Source organism: Nesoenas mayeri (genome assembly GCF_963082525.1).
Source record: "Nesoenas mayeri genome assembly, chromosome: 19".
NCBI classification, from domain to species: Eukaryota; Metazoa; Chordata; class Aves; order Columbiformes; family Columbidae; genus Nesoenas; species Nesoenas mayeri.
The window spans coordinates 10,656,766-10,666,246 of record NC_137568.1 but is presented as its reverse complement, the minus strand read 5'-3'; positions in this window follow the sequence as shown (position 1 = coordinate 10,666,246).

The window sequence follows — 9,481 nt, the reverse complement described above, 5'->3', positions numbered from 1 at the left end:
GGTACCCCTTTCCCCTCACAGATTTCCCTACCAGACTGCTGCGATCTACAAAGCTGTATCTGCAGAACAGCCTCATAATAACGTCCTCCATCTGCCATCCCATGGGATGCAAAGGGTCACGCAGCCACCAAGAAGCCCTTGGGTTGGGGACTCCTAACACATCACATGGTTCTTCCTTCCACTTGTTAGGTGGGATATTGAAGCAGAACATGATGTTGCGACTTACCCATGGGCAGGTGTAAGGTCGCTGTATCCCAGTAAAGCTGGACACAAGTCACTGGGCGAGCTCACCAGCTGCTGGGCCATTCTTCTCCTCCACGGTCCCCTGATGCTTTCCTGGGAGACTCCTCAGGATTTATGGCTCCTCCTCATGATTTATGGCTCCTCACACACGTGGTGCTCCTGCTACATTCACTCGACAGCTCAAGCAGGCAAAACCTGCAGCGGCACGATCTCTCTCCTATAAAAAAATAAAACAGGGATATAAAAGTGTCAGTTGCTCACAGAATCAAATAGAATTAGTTCAGCTGAGCCTCCCCCATATTTCCTTATTGCTCAGGTAATAAAACCACCCACTATACAAATATCTAATTTCAGGTGTAGAGGGAAACAAGTCATCGAGCTGACAGGTTACTTGGGGCAGCAGGAGAGCTCTGCCCAGTGCAGGGGTGGTTTGGAGAACCAGTTCTCTCATACTGGTAATTGCTATTTATTTACACCCAGAGCGCTAAGCAAAATTTCCTATACGAACCAGGCTGCTTAATGAGCATCTCCCCCAGGTAATGACTGGTGATGAGAACAAACTCTGTTACAGTCGTGCTTGCAATGGAGCAGCCAGCGAGGAGGGAGATGGGAGGTGAAGGGAGAAAATCCTCTCTCCTCAGCTGGATGGCAGGTTCAGCCAAGCTCATCTGCATTAATCTTAGGCTCATTAAAATCAGTTGTTCTGTTTCTAATGCATCTAGTGCCGCCAAGCTCAGGAAGTAAAAATTCATGAGCCAATGTACCTGAAAAAACAAACAAACTGACCCAAACAACCCGTAAGTCCATCTTAAGCGGCATAGATTCTTAAAGCAATCATAGAAAACGTCTAGCTGCTGCTTTGTGCTGGAAGCTTTCAGCTCGCGTTTTCATGAGGGATAGGAAAATGAACAAAAGGTGAGATTTCGACACAATTCTGCTGCTCCAGAGGCTGATGCTTCCTGGAGGCAGCTCCACAAATTGCATCACTTACAATGAAAAGCGAGAGATGGAGCGACACAGGAGGAGTGAACTCGTTTGGTTTCCTCATCCCAGCTTAAAACAAGTGTCATCGCTGAGGTGACAAAAAGCCCACCCTGCAGACCCAGGACAAGCTGTCCCCTGGCTACAACAGGTCACGCTTTGGTTGGCCACCAGCACCCCCTGCAGCTCTCCTGCCACCTCTGTGTCCCTCGGTCCCCTTGCCCACGTCCCCAGCACCCATCCGGTTATTTCTGCCCGTAAATTCCACCTGGACAACAAGGACTTTCTAGACATTCCCGTGGATGCAGAGCAGCACCCAGGAGGAACGTGCAAGTCAACAGTAAAAGTAAATAATTACTTTTTAATTCTTTACGCGTGAGCAACAAACTCGACATGATTTTTAATACGCTCCTAATTAAGGTCACCAGTGACAATAGCTGGAGAGCTGGAGGCAAAGACAATAAACACCACTTATTGGAAGCAGATGGTAACTCGGAAAGGGCTCTCCAGTATTTTTTTTCCAATAGTCAAAACTAAACAACATTTCAGAGAGACCTTCCCAGCCCACAGAAACACCACAGGTCTCAAATGGCTTTTGCTGGCCCAGGCTGGAGCGATTATACAGGGCTGTCTGCGTCTCTCTCCACAAACGCTGCCCTTTTCCTTTAGAAAAAAACACCGTGTTTACAAAGAAGAGCTCAAGTAGGAAAACACTGAGCCAGGCCTGTGCAAAACCAGCCCTGGGAAAAGGTCAGGATTAACTCCTGGGGAGCTGAGCAGAGTTTGTTTCCTGAAGAAGAAGGAGCATAAATAAAGATGGGTTGTCAGTGAGTGTTGCTGCAGTTATTTATAGAAGGCATTTATTTCCTTCGTGATCTGGGTAAATATCCATTAGCTTTCAAGGTGATGAATCAAGTATTAATTAACCTGCCGGCAGAAAAATAATAGTACAGATATGAATGTTTTAAAAGGAAGATTCCAGCTGAGGGAAAAGAAAAAAAAGGAAGAGAGCTAATCTGAGCTTTTCAAACAAAGCCTTATTGTGTTGGAAAGGAGCAACAAGAAAGGATAGACCTGTTGGATACACTTATGGGAACCTCAGTCTCTGCTTTGGTAACAGGGAGAAAAGAAAAACTAGAAGAAAAATGCACGCTGTGATCTTGGCGTGTCTACAGAGCTTCAGGGCGGAGAAGAGCTGGGAGTGAGAATGTAAAGTGTGTTTCCTTCTAAGCTCCCTCTAGATGTTTGAGCTACAGACCGGACTTTTCTTTTAGTGCAAGCAATAGAAATCCAGAGCAACTATCAGGAAATGAGCAGAAGAGCCAGAACATGCACTGGCTGTGACACACTCACATAAGCAGGAGGAGACTTTGGTCCCCCGGCTCCCACCATCCCTGTCCCACGCAGGGACCAGCTGAGCTCATTCTCTACTTTTTGGACTACCCGCCAAGCAGCAGCATCCCATGGAGATCAGTGAGGCTTGGCTTGGGTAAGCATGAGTAACACTGAGAAAAGAGAAACAATTCCTGAAGAAAAAGACTGTTTTCTAAGCAAAAACACCAAAGTGAGACACAACAGCCAAACTGGACAGCAATAAGAAACAAATTTCCCAGCAGCATCAATACAGGACCTGCAAGACCATCGTGGTCCCACCAGCACGTTGGCCTGGGATGGTCTGGCTGTAGCCCTTTGCAGAGCAACGCAGCTTCCAAGGGACATGAATCAGAGCTCTGGACTGATTATTTCACAAACCGAGACACAGCTCTCCCGCAGCCAAGGAGCCACAGTGTTCAACAAAGCACAAAATATCCTGTATTAAATATGGCCTTCAGGACCAGCTTCCTTTGTTATGCATGTGCTCCACCCCACATACCCAAATCTTTAAGAACTTCAAGCTCTTTTTTTTAAATTAAAAAAAAAAAGCAGCATATGCAGTCAGCCTGTTCCTGCCCATTTTTAGCTTTTCCCCCCTCTCTGCATATTCCCCTGTTCTCTACCCACACTAGAGACAAACTATCCTAAAAAAATAAATGGAAAGAGGTCTAAAAAAACAACAGTAACCCAGGGTGTCATCAGCTTCCAGGAATATAAACTGGCTTAAGAAACCACAACTTCTCTTTGTTGTTGTTATTTTTTGTACGGGTTTGGTTTTTTGTTTTGGGTTGGTTTTTAGTCATTTACAATCTTCTGTTAACAAAAATGGCATGAATTCGCTCCTCCTTTACCCTCCTCAGTCCCCTTTCTCCTGGGCTATATTCAGAAAACATTTCTCGCCAGCCTTGTTTAGCTCACATTTCAGGGGAGAGCAAATGTGATGGAGGGGGAGCAGGGATGATGAGTCAATTAGGCACCTAATAAAAGTCTAATCTTAAAAATTCTCTTCCTGATTGCAAGCATGATGTGAGCCACGGCAGTCACAGAACCAGCGCTCCCAGTTCAGACCAGTCTGCCCATTGCCTCCCTTTCAAACAGACTGGTTTCCTACAGCGAAACCACTCTCATCCTGCATTAAATATTGTGTAGGATGAGGCATCTGCCACTTAATGTTGGGGGATTGGACTAGAGGATCTTTTGAGGTCCCTTCCAATTCCTAACATTCTGTGATTCTGTGTAATGTGAAAGACACCATCACAGCCTAATAAATCACATTGCCGGAAAGATTGTGGTGCTATCATCAACGCTCTTTTAGCTGCACAGCGTTCCCCTTCCGTATGCTCCTGTTCACCACCGCCCCTCGCAGAGCTCACTTATTATAGGTGATTAACTCACCCCTAGAATAGGCAGCTGAGCTCAGCTCCGTGAACCCGCTGCTCTTGCAGCCACCTCTGCTGTTCCCATCACTCCAGCCACAACTTTGAGTCTGCAAAGCAAAGCCCTAGAGAAGCACCATTTGTCACAGGGATGCCATTTATTTTACAGACAGCACCTACCGCCGCCTTTCTCCAGGCATGCAGTAAATTGGAGGGGGTGAACGCAAGGGATGGTGCCTGTTCATTCTCCTTGCAGATGGTCAAGCCACAAAGCACCCAAGCGAAGCCATATGCTTCCTTCCAACCTCCTTGCCTTGGCCAAGACCCAAACCACCCACCGGCGGAGTCATGTTGGACTTGCACGCTCTCTCATAGTGCAAAACCTCCTCTCATAGTGCCACCATCCTGGCAACGCGTCTAAATGTGCTCATTTCCCACGTACGCAGTGCAATTTGGGAAATCTGAGTATTTCGGGTTACATTTGGATTTTGTGAGACTGGTCAGGCTTAGACGAGAAAATGGAACAAAGCGTCCTGAGCTTTGGCATGGTAGAGCAGCAGTAATTTCAAGCAGAACACAACACCGTGAAATTCATACTAGAAAAAAAAGCAATGCTATGTTAAAAAGAGCTGAATTTTAAAAATGCCACTGTAAACCCAGCCATTTCGTAACCAACAACCCTGCAAGATGCAACCAAGAACCCGGAGTAACCAAAACCACAGCGGAGCAGAAGGCCATGAGATCACAGCGTGCTTGTTTCCATCAACAACTTCACATCCCTCCCACAACAGAGGTGGTGGTTTCTTTTGTAGGACGGAATCTGTTGCACCAGGAGGGCCCCTGTTTCATTTTGTTCTGGCTAAATACAATCAGTTTTGTGGCTGGGTGAAGAAACTTAACTCATGATTCAATCAAAATTGCTTGGATTTCTTTTCTTTTTGTGCTTTGTGAGCCCTGGGGACACCACGAGGGGTCTGGGCAGGAGAAGGCTCTGAGTGGGCAGCAAGTGTGACCGATGGGCTGCTCCTCCAGCCAAGGGAGCTCCAAACCCCAAACAGAGCAGGCAGAGCATCAGCCAGATAAGGATTTATCATCCAGCCCATACTAATGCACGTATTTTCCACTGGACAAGTCTATCCTCCTCTCACCAGCACAGTCCAGCCCATTATAAAACCTGCGTTTCCAGCTGCTTGCTGCAGATAGCACATCCCGGAGTAATCAAATGCAAGGGAACGACACTGCCCTTGGATGTGTCCTTTTCAGCCATGAAAACAAGTTTAATGTTAGTGCAATTAGGCAGTGACCGTTATTTTCCACTGAGCATCATAAAAATGTGAGGAAAGATGTATGCATGTTAATTAAGTTGTCAGAGGAAAAAAAAAGCGCACCTGGCTAGACTGCAGAGAGATGGATTCATTACTTCATCCACGTCTTCGTCTGCTGCCTGTTTTCCTCTGCAACAGGATGATCAGCCTGGGCTGCAGACAGTGACTTTAAAAGGCAAATAATCCTTCCAAAAGAGCCAGGCCAGCACTTCATAATTCCTGCGTCTGAACTCGGAGTCTTCATATAGCCACATCTCTAGGGAGACCAATGGATAAGCATTTAAAAATCTTAGAAATCAGAAGGGGAGCCCTCCCCAAATCTGGGTGTCAGGAGGGGACCCCAACGGAGCTCGCTACAGATTTTTCCAGCAGCCAGATGGCTCCTGCAGCTGCCAGACTTATTCCATAGATCGCCCAGGTCTGATATTCTGCTATGGAACAGCCTGGGGCTGAGCTGCCCTTTTCATCCCAGGAATGCACAGCTGCGGAAGCGAGGTCTGGGTCCCTCTTGCAGGACGCAGCTCCAGGAATGTGGATTTGCGCCCAAGCCACCGAGGCCACGCTGAGAACGGGGTCATGTTCGTGCTCGTAGAGCGAGGGATGGGCAGGTGGGGATGCAGACACCCAGCGGCCTTTGGGTGCATGGAAAAAAGAAATGACAAATCTAATTCACAGTTTGAACAGCAAAGTAAAACAACCTAAACCCTTAACTAGATCTAGAAAGTTTCTAGGGTGCAGAGAAAGAAACAACAATCATCATCATCATCATCCTCCTCTCGCCCGAGACACAGCTGAGCACCCTTCCACATCAGAAAACACTCTCTGCTCTTCTCAAACCCCCAGACAGATCCCCCTGGGACAGTCACTGGTCCTGTAACAGAGTCAGATGTTTGAGTGTTTTATAAACACTAAACAATCTGTTTGCTATTATTGCTGTTTGTATGATTAGAACAAAGCAGGTGGATCTCGGTCTTCGAGGAGCCAGTCAATGGTCCCAGGGGTCAGGGAGGAAATCCCGTGTCCCCCTCGATGGCACTGCCAGCCAGAGGCACCAAGGTCCCTCCCAGTCAAACACTCACATGTGTTTAATCCCCATAGAAGCCAGTGAAATATATCTATGTTCTTAGAAGCTAAGCATCAATATAAGTCTTTTGGCAAACAGAATTTGATGGAGCCACGGAGGTGGCCAAGGCAGCGCCTCCAGCTTCCTTCACTGCATGGTGGGCTGGTGGCATGTGGGTGATGCCTGGTCCAGGTGGGACAACGCTCAGCGCAGCAATGGGACTGAACCGTCACATCTTCTTGGTTAAGCAAGTGCATCGCTGAGCTGGGGTGTCACATCCTTCTCTTGCCAAGGTGAGACACTCTGGGGCAAAAACCTTGCGTTTCACAAGGAGGTGACAAAATCAGGCAGCATCTTGTCTCTACCAGAGACACGGTCTTTGCGCACAGGGAACTGAACCCATCCCTAGAAGCTGCAAGACCCAAGGCTGCAGCTCCGAGAGATGCTGGTATGTCAAATCCACAGAGGTTCAGCTTCGCCCAGCATGGACACCAGCTCCCTGCTGGGAAGAGCTTGGCTCCAAACCCAGCGGGCTGACCACAAACCCTGTCTGCACGAACCTATTTGCTAAGACGCTCATTCACACTGTAGCCACGGAACTGGCTGGAAGAACATACATCAGGCTTTTTGTCAAACAAAACCCATTCCAGCTGCCTGGGAGGACGGCAGAACCTGCCATCGCGCTGCTCTGAGGGGTTCACAGCTCACTGCAGCACTTCATATCTGCAGTCGTTTCCATAACCAAGTCCAAGAGAGCCTGTGAACAGGAAGGAATTAGGCGCTCATGCAAAACCCATTAAAGTCAAGGGGAATCTTTCCACTGACTTGAGAGCATTTGGCTCCTGGCTCTGGATATCAGGGTTTGTTTGGGGGGATTTAGAGCAGGAAATAGGAGCTGGACTTTGCAGGTTTTCTCAGCATTTGTTATAGAGTTTAGCACAGCAGCTCTCTGTGCTTTCTCTGCAGGTAAACTGAGAAGTGACTGGTCATCTGAGATGCAAGACCCTAATCGACCATCTTTCTGTCCAGTCCAGGCACCTCCTCTATCCTTCCTGGGGTAGACAGACCCAACACCATCACAAGCTGGACTAGCCCATTCCTGTGGGCAACGAGATTTCTTCATGGACCCAAAAGTATTAGTTCCTGTTACTTTACCAATGTATGGTGTGTCAATCTGAGAAGAAAAATACCACAAACCAGAAGCTTCAGCAGGTCTGAAAAGCTCGTTAATCCAAAGTTCAAGTTCACGTCAGGGATGAACCTCCTTCTGGGATCTAGGCAGCATTCCACTATTTCACTTCTGCCTGTTCAGTTACAGCCAAGAGTTTTGCACAGAAATGTGCTGTCTTTTGATGGAGAGCAGGAGCACGCACCAAAGCGACAAAAGATCTGAGCTGCCTCCATTTCCCCACAGAGAAGCGGAGATCTGATCTGCATTTCTTGGGACTCAACCTCCAGAAATCAATGCTTTCCAAGGGGCGTCTTCCCAGGCACCCGAAACTGCCAGCACACAAACCATGCAGCACTCCTGGAAAGTTCAGGCTCTTTTAAAATAAAACAACCAAGATATTAATTTCCTGCCATGGGCTTCACAGGAGGCAGCATCCCATGGTTAGAGATGTCCTTCCCACTCCTTGTGGGCAGGGAGAGGAGCAAGGTTGTAAAGAATGAGTTATGCCAACCACAGGCTTAGGAAAAACCTCTGCCTCCTCACAGATGCTCATTACTTGGGCTGGGTTTAAAAAAACAGAGGTGACCAAGCCCTACTTCAGGCTTCAGTGGGAAATACAGAGAGACAGGAGTGTGCTGAGCTGCAAGAAACCTGATCGCAGAAAGAGGAGAAAGGAGGGTGGAGAAGGAAATGCATCCTAATGCTGGGGTGACCCAAACCAGCGCTGCTCAGCCAAGCTCTGCCGACGGATTCATGGAGCCACGGAGCCAGACAGGACAGAAACAGCTAAAGAACAGATTGCTTTTGGTGGCTACAGTGCAAGTGCCACATCCAACAGGACAGGCTTCAAGCAGAGAGCAGCACTTTTCTAAGATGTCTCAACAGCGATTTGACTCAAGAGCGATGTGCTGGTCCAAAACTCACCTCCATAGAGCTCTGGTCTGTGGGTTCCCAGGCAGGAGCATCCATCTCCACGTCCAGACATCTCCCTTGGCCTAGAGTGAGCTGCAGTCACCCCACCTTGGGAACTCAGGTGTGGCTTTTTGTCTCCAGAGGGATGTGGGTTTTAGGAAATGAGCTTTGCCACCACCTGCTCCAAGTTCACCGGTTTAGTGGGACAGATTGCCAAATTCGACAGGAACCAGGGTCTCGTTAGCATGACTGAGGCTTTGGCAGAGGGAAAGGCTTCTCAGCTGCCATTTATAGGAGGCGCTGAGACGCCGTGGCAGCAGTTCAAGGCAGGGCGGTAAGCACCGTTGCATTATGAAGTCTAGACAGCGCTGGAGCCCTGCACGCCTGAAAAATGCCTTTCCCTGCCCTCGCATACTGTTCAAAACCCAACAGCATTCCTCAGCCAGGAGCGACGCAGGGAAACATTTCATTCCCCTGTTTAAACAGACCCTTTTGCACCATTGTTTCCCTCGAAAACCTCCCCAGCTCTGCTGGAACACAGGAGGTCACCAGCGTTGCTGCACACACACCAGCATCAACTCTCATTTTTGACCCAACGCTGTCAGGCTCCTCAGAGGAAGGAAGTGGGAACAAAAATTCTTAAAGCTGCCTAAACCCTGTGTTTTTCATTCCTACCTGGAATGAAAACAGCACCTTTGGAGCAATTACTGAAATATCTGCTTTTAGCTGGTTTTATTCCTCCCTTTTCCTCACTCTGAGCTGAGCAGGGAAACCCACCTGCCTGAGATTCCACTGCCCCCAGAGACCTCCACATACTGCTCTCTCCTCCCTTAAAAGCCATCCAGCTGAGTAGCATCCAAGCAGCTGTGCTCATCAATATCTGCAGCCAGCCACAAAGGGAACAGGCAGTTTGAACCTGAAACAACAACAACAAACCCAACAGAAGTAGTTTTAATTTGTTGGAAGATTTCTGTTGGGACATGTTGGTGTTTCGGCAGCTCCTGAAATACCCCCTGGGGGCGAGGCTGGGGGAAAC